Below are 13,232 nucleotides of genomic sequence, written 5' to 3'. Positions count from 1 at the left end.
GCTTTAAATATACCCAATGACTTGGCCTCCACAGCCGTCTGTGGCAATGAATTCTACAGATTCACCACCCTCTGGCTGAAGAAATTCCTCCTCAACTCTGTTCTAAAGGGACGTCCTTCTATTCTGAGGCTGTGTCCTCTGGTCCTAGACTCTCCCACCACTGGAAATATCCTCTCCACATCCACTCTATCCAGGCTTTTCAATATTTGGGAGGTTTCAATGAGATCCCCCTTCATCCTTCTAAACTCCAGTGGGTACAGGCCCAGAGCCATCAAACGCTCCTCATATTGTACATTTCATTCCCAGGATCATTTTTGTAAACCTTCTCTGGAAATAAATATGTTTAGTTTAGCTATGTTCAAAGAATTGGTGCAGATTGTTTTTTAAATTTAAAAAAAAATTTTAAATTAAATTTTATTTTATAATTTTATTTACAGCGTGGTAACAGGCCCTTCCAGCCCAACAAGTCCGCGCCACCCATTTTAAACCCCAAATTAACCTACCCGTACGTCAGTAGAATGTGGGAGAAAACCGGAGCACCCGGAGGAAACCCACGCAGACACGGGAGAACGTACAAACTCCTTACAGACAGCGATGGGAATTGAACCCCGATTGCTGGCGCTGTAATAGTGTCGCACTAACCGCTATGCTACCATACCGCCCCAAACCTAACAGTGTGCTGGAAGAACTCAACGAGTTGAGCAGCATCTGTGGGAGAAAAGGAATTGTTGATGTTTCAGGTAACTAAAGGATGTTTCTAAAGGAAAATAATTAAGGAAGGAACGGGTGACCACCAGACAGGAAGGGAAGGCGGGGGGGGGGGGCGCGCATGTAATCAGGGAAACATCATTGCATCTCTCTCCAAAACTGTGTCCTGGTGCAGGGTTTCGACCCGAAATGTCGACAATTCCTTTCCTCCCACAGATGCTGCCCGACCTGCTGAGTTCCTCCAGCAGATTGTTGTATCTCCAAAACTATTTCTCTGTGTTGGAAAATGGTCACAAGATCACAAGACAAGGAAGCAGAAGTAAGCCATTCGGCCCATTGAGTCTGCTCCAAAGAAAAGGAAGGGAAAAAGAAAAAGAGAAATGAGAAATGGGGGAATGTCCTTGAGCAAAAAAAAAGCTCCATGAGCAAAAAAAACTATTCCTTTCTAGCCCCAGTTTCCGGCCTTATCCCCATATCCTTTGATACCTTGACTAATTAGATAACTATCTATCTCCCCCTTAAACGCCACCAATGATCGGGCCTCCACTGCTGTACGTGGCAAAGAATTCCATAACTTCATTACCCTCTGGCTAAAGAAATTTCTCCTCAACTGTGTTTTCAACCTGTACCCTCTAATTCTAAGTTTGTGCCCTCTGGTCCTGGACTCACCCACCAAGGGAAACAGCTTAGCCACATCTACTCTGTCCAGTCCTTTCAACATTCTAAATGTTTCTATGAGGTCCCCTCTCATTCTTCTGTACTCCAGTGACTACAGTCCAAGAGCCAACAAACGCTCATCATACGTATGGTGGGGTGAATGGCTCTCTGAGGAGTCCCGTCAGAGCTAGAGGATTTCAATTTTCCCCAGTATTAATGGGGGCTGCTTTATTGTGAAAGGCATAGAGTGGGTAGTGTTTTTAAAGTGCTTGGAGCTGGTGGTGTGTAGGTAATCTTGCCAGAGAACGGGCAGTGTTAGACATAACCTCAGGGAAGGTAAGTAGATGAAGTGTCAGTGGAGAATATTTTGGAGATAATGACCATATGACTAAACCTGGAAGTCCTTATGGAAAAGGGATGAGAATGATCTGGAAATTAAAATCTGACTTGGGGAAGGCTGATTTCACAAACCATAGGACAAACGTAGGCTGCGAACGGCTACATCTGACAACTGGGAATCTTACAAAATTGGAATAATGAGAGGTCAGGAACAGTATGTTCTCGGAGTGAAAGGCAAGTCCAAGGAAGCCTGAATGTCAAGGGTAGAAGTGAAAATGAATCATAAGGCAGGTATAGAGATGGGGAAGTTCTTCAGGAGTATGGAAAGTGAAGGGAGGCAGTTACTTAAAAACTTAGGAGGGCAAAAAGTGGGCACAAAATATTATTGGTGGACACAATTAAGGAAAATCACGAAGGACTTTATAAGTATATTAAAGACAGGGGACCAACTAGGGAAGGGGTGAGGGTCAAAGGAGCAATCTGTGCCAGAGGATGTAGATGAGGTCTTGACTGAATAATTTACACCTGTTTCCACTCAGGAATAGGATACTAGTTGGAGAATTCCAGGAGGGAGACAGTGAACTTCCAGAATGTTATCATTAAAACAAGAACTGTTAGATATTGTAGGAAGCACAGAGGTGGATAAATCCTCAGGGCCTGATGAGATATATGTCATGTTGTTATGGGAAACAAGAGCGGAGATTTCTGGGGCTCTGTTCCAGTCATCTGGCATATCAACAATCAGCAAACAACGAGCAGATGTGGTACCTTTATTCAAGAAGGGGAGCAGGAATAAGGTAGGTATCTACAGGACTGTAAGTCAACATGTACCCTTAGATATTCACATGAAATTATTGGAAAAATATCAGGGACATGATTAACCTACACTGGGAAAATAGGGATTAATCAAAAATGGCTTTGTTATTGGGAGATCCTCTCTAACCAATTTGATTTATTTTTCTTTGAGGTAATAATCTACTGATCAGGACAGTGCAGTTGATGTGGTTTACATGGACTTCAGTAAGGCCTTTGACAAGGTCCCACATGGGGAACTGATCCAAAAGGTTAGAGTACGTGGGATCCAAGGCAAGTCAGTAAATTGGGTCCCAAATTGGCTTGGTATTAGAAGGCAGTGGGTGATGGTAAACGGGTGGTTTACTGGGACCAGTGGTAAACCACAAGGCTTACGGTGATGGAACTATTATTATTTGTTTATATGGACAAATGTTGTTTTAATATAGCAACATTTACAGATGGCAGGAAAATTGGTGGTAATAGTTGGCACAATAATCATAGGCTACAGGATGACATCGTTCTGTTGGTTCAATGGGCAAAGCAAAGCAATATGGAATTAACTCTAGCCAAGTGCAAGATGATATGCTTTGAGTGAATTAATAAGTGTAGGACTAATATCTTCAGGGTAGGGCCCTCATGAGTATTGAGGGACAGAAACACCTTGGCACACAAGTTCAAGGGTTCCTGGAGGTCTCAGCATAGATAGGTAGGGTGGCAAAGATGGCATATTTGCCTTATTAGCTGGGGCTTAGAATATTAGAGCAGGGAGGTTGTGGTCAGGTCACAGCTGGAGTACTGTGTACAGTTATAATTACCACGCTCGGAAGAAAGTGATTGCAGAGGAGATTCACCAGGATATTTTTTGGGATAGAGTGTTTCAGTTATGGGAGGAGCTTGGACCCTGGAGCAGAGGAGGGTTAGCGGAGACCTGATAGAAGTATGCAAAATTGAGGGGCATAGGTAGAGTAGATAGTGGGAAACTTTTCCCTACAGCAGCAGTGTCTACATCTAGAGGGCATACCTTTAGGGTAAGAGGTTTTAGAGGGGATCAGAGGAAAATATATTTTTTCACCCTGAGTGTGATTGGAATCTGGAGTATATTTCCCGAGTAGATAACGGAGTCAGCTGTTCTCACCACTTTAAAGAAGTATCCAGACATGTACTTGAATTGCCAAGGCATGCAAGTCTATAGACCAAATGCTGAAAAATGGAATTAGTATAGTTGAGGACTTGATGCTTAGCATCAACATGGTGGGCCAAAGGGTCTGCTTCTGTGCTGTTCCAACAATTTTCTGCAGATTTACTGTTGGAAGTATCCTGACAGGTTGCATCATGGTCTGGTGTGTCAATTCGAATGTGCAGGAATGTAAGAAGCTGCAGAGAGTAGTGGACTCATCCAATACATCACGGGCACGTCCCTCCCCACCATTGGTAATATCTACAGGAGGCGCTGCCTCAAGAAGGCGGCATCCTTCATCAAAGATCCCCACCATCCGGGCCATGCCATCTTCAGAATCAGAATCAGGTTTATTATTACTGCATATATTGTGAAATTTGTTGCTTTGTGGCAACAGTAAAGTGCAAGAGAACAATAACTATAAGTTACTAATAAATAAATAAATAATCATGCAAAAGAGAAATAACGAGGTAGAGTTCGTGGACCATTCCGAAGCCTGATGGCGGAGGGGAAGAAGCTGTTCCTAAATTGTTGAGTGTGGGTCTTCAGGCTCCTGTACCTCCACCCTGATGGTAGTAATGAGAAGAGGGCGTGTTCCAGATGGTGAGGGTCCTTAATGATGGATGCTGCTTTCTTGAAGCACCATCTCTTGAAGATGTCCTCGATGGTGGGGAGGGTTGTGCCCGTGATGGAGCTGGCTGAGTCTACAACCCTCTGCAGCCTCTTGCGATCCTGTGCATTGGAGCCTCCATACCAGGTGGTGATGCAACCAGTCAGAATGCTCTCCACCGTACCTGTAGAAACTTGCAAGAGACTTTGGTGACATACCAAATCTCTTCAAACTCATAACGAAGTAGAGCCGCTGGAGTGCCTTCTTTGTGATTGCATCAATGTGTTGGGCCCAGGATAGATCTTCTGTGATGTTGATGCCCAGGAACTTGAAGCTGCTCACCCTTTCCACCGCTGACCCCTCAATGAGGACTGGTGTGTGTTCTCTCGACTTCCCCTTCCTGAAGTCCGCAGTCATTTGGATTTTGAACCAACTGGCAAAACCCTAAATAAACTTTTTTTGTTCTAATTGTCTTTTCTTGTACAAATTATGCATAATTTATGTTTAATTTATATTTTCCTTGTGAATGCTGCTTATCTGATGCTATGTGCCTGTGATGCTGCTGCAGGTAAGTTTTTCATTGCACCTGTGCACACGTGGACTTCTGCACGTGACAATAAACTCGGCTGTGACTTTGCCTTTGCCTCACTGTGGTCTGTGAGGCTATTTACAACCTCTGTAAAGGCCAAACAATGCAATCAGTGACAGAGGAGTCCAGAGGAAGTAAAACAGAGACACGAGAGACTGCAGCTGCTGGAAAGGATCTGCAGGGCGAGCACCTCTTTACAACAAAACTGTTGTGCACAGACCACCCAGCCATGTGGATGCACCATTGTGCCACTAGCAGGCACTCAATTTCCAAAAACCAGTACTCCAGCTGACCGTACTCGAAGCACCTGTCCCAGACATAATTACCCAAATCACTAGCAGCTTCTCAGAATTCCCAAATGCTGCAAATCATAAAATACTGAATTGGAATTGGTTTATTGTTGTCACATGTACCAAGATACAGTGAAAAATTTGTCTTGCATACCGTTCATACAGATCAATTCATTACACAGTGCATTGAGGTAGTACAGGGTAAAACAACAACAGAATGCAGAATATTGTGCTAGTTACAGAGAAAGTGCAGTGCAGGCAGACAAGGTGGTGCAAGGTCATAACGAGGTAGATTGTGAGGTCAAGAGGTCTGTTCAAGTGTCTTATGACAGCAGGATAGCAGCTGTCCTTCAGCCTGATGCTACATTTTTTCAGCCTTTTATATCTTCTGCCCAACAGAAGGGAGGAGAAGGGAGAATGTCCTAGGTAGATGGGGTCTTTAATTGTACTGGCTGCTTTTCCAAGGCAGTGAGAAGTGCAGACAGAGTCCATGTAGGGGAGGCTGATTTCTGTGATGTGCTGAGCTGCATTCACAACTTCCTGCAATTTCTTGTGGTCTTGGGCAGAACAGTTGCCATACCAAGCTATGTAGGATGCTTTCTATGGTGTAACTATAAAAATTGTTGAGGGTCAATGGGGACATGTCGAATTTCCTTAGGCTTCTAAGAACTAGAGACACCTGTGTGCTTTCTTGGTCATATCATCTATGTGGTTGGACCAGAACAGGCTTTTGGTGATATTTACATCTAGGAACTTGAAACTCTCAAAAATCTCCACCTCAGCACCATTCATACATACAGGGGCATGTGCTCTGTCCTGCTTGATGAAGTCAATGACCAGCTCTTTTGTTTTGCTGACATTGACGGAAAGGTTGTTGTCTTGATACCATGTCACTAGGCTCCCTATCTCCTTCCTGTACTCTGTCTCATCGTTATTTGATATCAAGCCCACTACAATGGTGTCATCTGCAAACATGCAGATGGTGTTGGAGCAGAATCTGGCCACGCAGTCATGAGTGTATAGGGAGTAGAGTAGAGGGCTGAGGACGCAGCCTTGTGGGGCACCAGTGTTGAGAAGAATCGTGCCGGAGGTATTGCTGCCTATCCTTACTGATTGCGGTCTCTTTGTTAGAAAGTCAAGGATCCAGTTACAGAGGGAGGTGTTGAGTCCTAGGTCTCAGAGTTTGGTGACAAGCTTGCTTGGAATTATTGTATTGAAGGCAGAGCTGTAGTCAATAAACAATAGTCTAACGTATGTGTATTTACTGTCCAGATGCTCCAGAGCTGAGTGTAGGGCCAGGGAGATGGCATCCGCTGTAGACCTGTTTCGCCGATAGGCGAATTGCAATGGGTCCAGGTTGTCTGGTAGGCTGGAGCTGATGCGAGCCATGACCAACCTCTCAAAGCACTTCATGATGGTGGATGTCAGAGCCACTGGTCAGTAGTCATTGATGCACGTTACCTTGCTTTTCTTTGATACTGGGATGATAGTGGTCTTCTTAAAACAGGAGGGAACCTGAGATTGAAGCAGAGAGAGGTCAAAGGGGACATGCCAAATTTCTTTACCCTCCTCAGAAAGTAGAGGTACTGGTGTGATTTCTTGGCCATGGTGTCAATGTGGTTGGACCAGGACAGGCTATTGGTGATGTTCATTCCTAAGAACTTGATACTTTTAACCCTCTCGACCTCAACACCATTGATGTAAACAGGAGCATGTACACCGTCCCGCTTCCTGAAGTCAATGACCAACTAATATCAGAGAACTTGAAGATAGCAACACAGGTAGAAAACCTATTTAAGAATGTATACGGGATACTGGCCTTCATTAGTCAGGGCACTGAGTGCAGTAGTAGCAGGGCTTGTGCTCCAATTCTATAAAACCTTGGTCAGACCTCAGCTGGAGCACTGGGTGCAGTTCTGGTCACTGTGTTATAGGAAGGATGTGATAGCACTGGAGAGGTGGCAGAGGAGGTTCACCAGGATGTTGCTTGGGATGGAGCAGTTCAGTTTTCAGGACAGACTGGAGAAGCTGGGTCTGTTCTCGCGGGAGCAGGAGGTAAAAGGGGGAACATGACTGACGTATATAAAATTGAGAGGAACCAATAAGGGAGACGGCAGGAAACTTTTCCCCATATCAGGGGATAGAAAGGACTAAAAGACTTAGGTTTAGAGTGAGGGGAAGAGATTTAGAGGGGATCTGAGGGGGATCTTCTTCACCCAGAGAGTGGTGAGTACCTGGAATGCACTGCCTGAGAGAGTGGTGGAAGGTGGGTCACTGACAGTATTTAAGAATGTTTTGATGAACACTTGAATCACTTAGGCACAGAGGGCTATGTACCGTGCATGGTGATGGGGTTTAACAAGGAAGGATGCCCACTGGATTGTGGATGAGTTGGGCCACATGGCCTGTTTCTATGCTGTTATGATTAGCTTTGATTATTAAGATAAGATATCTTTATTGGTCACATATACATTGAAACACACAGTGAAATGCATCTTTTGCGTAGTGTTCTGGGGGCAGCCCACAAATGTTGCCACACTTCCGGCACCAACATAGCATGCCCACAACTTCCTAACCTGTACACCTCTGGAAAGGGGGAGGAAACCGGAGCACCTGGAGGAAACCCAAGCAGTCACAGGGAGAACATACGAACTTCTTGCAGACAGCAGCAGGAATTGAACCTATATATTTACCCTTTCTCAAAGCTCACACTGAGATCACTGTACTCCACGAGCTACTGTGAAAAAACATTGTGCCTGTACCCAGTCATCTGAAATCCAATTCAAATTGGTCAGTCTATTTTTGATAATGACTGGACAGAAATTTACAGGCAATCAACTCATTTTATAGCCATGTCAGTATCCAGATTCTGCCACGAATCATCTCAAACCTGGCAGTAAATCTCCCTGTGATATATCCCTCCTCATATGCACAGGTCACACAGAAGGAAATCTTCAGGCTTTGCTTGAATTTGAATAGACTTGACCATAGACAGAAATTATGCTTTGAATTCATTAATCAAATATGCAAGTTAGGGGAAATTCCAAGTCAGTAGCCTGATTTTCCAATGTGGAATAACTTACTGAGTAGCTTTACTTAGAACAAATGTAATTGTGCAGTTAAACACCAGACACTTTCAAGATGGATAAAACAAAATATCAAATCAGCATCATGCATGACAAGAGGATTGATTTATTTCAACTATTTTGAAAGACTTTGAGATAAATACAGCTGTTTGATGAGGAATCTTCAATCTGTGGCAATGTCTCCATGCAGACAGATTTTGTTCCACATGGATTTGCTGCTGTGTGAATTTAGATTAGCTTGTACTAATCAATATTACTTGAAGTCCAATGTTCTTCCACAGATTCAGATTCGTTACAGAATACATTAAATCAGCAGAGGATAAGCTTGCATCCATTTGCATTGGCTCTGGTTTGGCACACAGCCGGGTAGCATAAAGCTCTGGCTGAGTGTACAAACTTCTGTATCTCCCTTATAAGTGGTAACCACCATGGGTTAAACACCCATAGATAATCACAACCTAAAGGCCACATTGTAAAATTAGATAAGACAGATTACAATGCAGAGAGTAAAGGATTAATAGATGGCAGTAAAGGACACAGGACAGGGAAACCAGAGGGCAAAGAACATAGAACAGTACAGCACAGTACAGGCCCTTCAGCCCACAATGTTGTGCCAACCTATATATACCTTATCCCCATTCTATCTATTCCCCTCTCTACTTCACCTCCCACAACCCTCTATTTTGCTTTCATCCGTGTGCCTAAGAGTCTCTTAAATGACCCTATCATATCACTAAAAAACCTACATCTGACATCTCCCCTGTACTTTCCTCCACACACCTCAAACGGGTGACCTCTAGTAATGGCCATTACCACCCTTTGGAAAAGATCCATTGAGTAACAGATATGCAGGCAGATTAGGGAAAGGTGTAAAACTAATAGTGTTGTTGTCGTGGTAACTTCAACTTCCCTAGTATAAACTGGGACCTCCTTAGTGCAAGAGGTTTAGATGGGGCAGAATTTGTTTGGTGCATCCAGGATGGTTTCTTAAATCAGTATGTAGATAGTCCAACGAGAGGAGGGGCGTTACTGGACCTGGTGTTGGGAAATGAGCCTGGCCAGGTGACTGACCTTTCAGTGGGAGAATAGTTAGGGAACAGTGACCACAACTCCTTAAGTTTTAAGATAGCAATAGATAAGGATAAGTATGGACCTTGCGGGAGAGTGTTAAATTGGGGCAGGGCAAATTACGGGAGCTTTAGGCAGGAAGTAGGGAGAGTTAACTGGGAACAGCTGTTTTTGGGCAAGTCCACATCTGACATGTGGAGAATGTTTAAAGACCAACTGCACAGAGAACAGGACAGGGATGTTCCAGTAAGAACAAGGGACAAGGGTGGCAAGGTAAGGGAACCTTGGATGTTGAGAGAGGTCATGAGTTTAGTCAAGAAAAAAAGGAAACCCATGTGAAGCTTAGGAAGCTAGGATCAATCAAAGCACTTGAGGATTATAAAGAAGCCAGAAAGGAATTCAAGAAGGGAATCAGAGAAGCCAGAAGGGGCCATGAAAAGTCATTGGCAAGGAGGATTAAAGAGAATCCCAATGCATTCTATACATATGTGAAGAGCAAGAGGATAACTAAGGAGAAGGTAGGACCACTCAAGGGAGGGAACATGTGCTTGGAAGTGGAGGTGGTGGGTGAGGTCCTTAATGAGTACTTTGCATCAGTATTTACCAAGGAGGAGGACATGGAAATCATTGTGGAGCATACTTTATCTTGGCTAGGCATTTGAGATAAAGGAGGAAGTAGTGTCAGATCTCTCAAAGAGCATTAAGGTGGATCAGGCCCTGGGGACTTGTGGGATATACCCCAGATTATTGAGAGAGGCAAGAGATGAGATTGCTGGGGCCTTGACCAATATCTTCGTGTCCTCTCTAGCCTCTGGTGAGGTTCCAGAGGACTGGCGAGTAGCTAATGTTGTTCCATTATTCAAGAAGGGAAATGGATAATCCTGGAAACTATAGACCGGTGAGCCTCACATCAGTGGTAGGGAAGTTACTGGAGAGGACTCCTAGGGATAGTATTTATGAGCATTTGGAAAACCATGGCCTAATTAGGGACAGTCAGCATGGCTTTGTGCAGGGCGGGTCGTGCCTTACTAACGATTAAGTTTTTTGACAAGGGTGATTGATGAAGGTAGACCTGTGGATATTGTCTATATGGATGTTAGTAAGGTGTTTGACAAGGTCCCACACGGGAGGCTCACCCAGAAGATTAAGATGCATGGGATCCACGGTGAATTGGCCGTTTGAATTCAGAACTAGTTTGCCTGTAGACGAGAGAAGGTAGTGGTCGATGAGACTTGTTCTGGCTGGAGGTCGGTGACCTCAGTGGTGTTCCTCAGGGATCCGTACTGGGACCTCTGCTGTTTGTGATGTATTTAAATGACCTGGATGTAAGTGTATGTGAGTGGGTTAGTAAGTTTGCAGATGATATGAAGATTGGTGGTGTTGTGGATAGTGTAGGAGACCGGCAAAAGATACAGCGGGATATAGATCAGTTGCAGATATGGACGGACAAATGGCAGATGGAGTTCAAACCGGCCAAATGTGAAGTGTTGCAGCTTGGGAGATCAAATGTAAAGAGACAGTACACTGTTAATGGCAAGACCCTTAACAGTGTTGATGAGCAGAGGGATCTTGGGATCCAAGTTCATAGCTCCCTGAAAGTGGCTGCACAGGTTGATCGGGTGGTAAAGAAGGCATTTGGCATGCTTGCCTTCATTAGTCAAGGCATTGAGTTCAAGAGTCAGGAAGTTATGCTGTAGCTTTATAAAACTTTAGTTAGGCCGCATCTGGGGTATTGCATTCAGTTCTGGTCGCCCCATTATAGGAAGGATGTGGAGGCTTTGGAGAGGGTGCAGAAGAGGTTTACCAGGATGCTGTCTGGATTAGAGGGCATGTGCTATGAGGAGAGGTTGGAAAAACTTGGGTTGTTCTTTCTGGAGCAGCGGAAGCTGAGGGGAGACCTAATAGAAGTTTATAAGGTTATGAGAGGCATAGATAGAGTAGACAGCCAGTATCTTTTTCCCAGGGTTGAAATGTTTAATACTAGAGGGCATGCATTTAAGGTGATAGGGGGATATTTGAAAGGAGATGTGTGGAGTGCACTGCCAGGGGTGGCGGTGGAGGCAGATCCGATAGGGGTGTTCAAGCAGCTCTTGGATAGGCTCATGAATGTGAGGGAAATGGTAGGACGTGGACATTGTGTAGGCAGAAGGGATTAGCTTAGTTGGGCATTTTATTACTAATGTAATTGGTTCAGCACAACATTGTGGGCTGAAGGGCCTGTTCCTGTCCTGTACTGTTCTATGTTCAGTTGCTACTCCTCCTTTTCCTGTCCTTCCTAAATACTAAATGCCCCCAAATGTTCAGTTCATGTCCTCTGTAATCACAACTGCATTGCATCCATTTGCATGGTTAACTTGTCTACCTTATTGTTAATTGTACATAAAAACACCAGTGCTTTCAGGTTTGCCTTTTTAACATACTTAATCATTCTAGCGTTATTTCACACAATGGCCATTTGTTTCCTGCCCTTGATTTCTATACCTGCTACTTCTGTCTTTTATTCTCTCTTTCCTTTCTGTCCTTGTTTCCACAGCATCAGTCTCCCCACTCAGAAACCAGGTGCCTTGGTACACTTACCCAACAAGAAACTACTGATTTCAGTGCTGGAAATGTTACTTAAGCTATTGTATTTTGAGGGAGAGATTGAACAATTTCCACTGCTGTTTGTGAAGATACTACATTGATAATTCCTTCTCTCTCAATTGGTATTTGCAGGTTATCATCACTGAGGATTCCCAAGTCACTATTCTCCATTCACCAACTTAATCTTGCCATAACTGGCCATTCGACATCCCTTTGCAAGTTAAAATTCTTCATCTGCGCATCTCAAACAATGCTGCTTATGGTGACTTACGATTTTGGAGGAGAATAGATCCACAGCTCGCAAAGCTCTCACAATCCCAAGGTAATTAAAAGCTAGCAGGCATTCCGTACCACCTGCACTTCCCCAAAACTGACAATTCGCAATAACAAAATAAAAAAAATGCCCTCCATTATAGTTTTAACTCACCAGCAAACCTCCAAATACACTCTTAATCTCTTCCCTCATTCTGCAGAAAGAACAAAATACTGGGGTGAAAAAGTTAACTACACTCATGGATTTGGGGCACAAGCAATTCTCAAAGTACATTTCCAAATTATATTTATTGTAAATGTTTTTCACTAAATAATAGCACTTCATTCTTTATGCTAAGGAAGTTTTTTTGAAAATCTCTGGCATTAAAGGTACCATGTTTTGAGATGCAAAGAACCCAAGAGCTTTGGGGTTTACATCAAAAAGTTTCTGCAGCTTCACGGACAGCTGTGCGTTCAGCAGAGGGAGCCTCTCTCCCGGCCTCTTACACATCTGAAAATACTGTTGTTCCCACGCTGGGAATGACAAGTTGCCCCCCACAATGGCAGTCGTCTCCACTGAATGCTATTCACCACCGCTGTCCTTTAATGTAGCTCTCAAAACCTACACCTTTGATCAAGCTTTTAGTCATTATCAGTACTGGTCCACATGCACCTTAGTCAATTTTGCTTACTTTGGGATGTCTCACATCTGTCATTCTCACCAGGAGGTTGGAGGACAGCTGTAGAGCAAGGCTAAATAGTTTGAAATTAATAAAATAACCAAGGCATCTGAAAGGAGTGTTACTTCCTCTGTCACTTATCTATTTTAACCTACCTTGCTGTATAAACAATATTAGGTGTTGTAATTCAGGCTTAATCGGAACCCAGTTGTCTTAACCTTCTAGTTAAAATATTGGTTTAAAGGGAGTTGGCGATTTTTGTAGTACATTGGGTGCTTATTATCCTGTTGGGGTGGAAGGTCAGTTTAGCACAAGGCACCATCCTGGTCAGCCACATTGGAATAGCTGCCCCAAGGAGTGTTCTGCAGCTAATTGCTGCTTACATTGCCAGCTTTATT

The sequence above is a fragment of the Pristis pectinata genome, chromosome 9, assembly GCF_009764475.1.
Source record: "Pristis pectinata isolate sPriPec2 chromosome 9, sPriPec2.1.pri, whole genome shotgun sequence".
NCBI lineage: Eukaryota > Metazoa > Chordata > Chondrichthyes > Rhinopristiformes > Pristidae > Pristis > Pristis pectinata.
Note: the sequence above shows the minus strand (reverse complement) of the source record.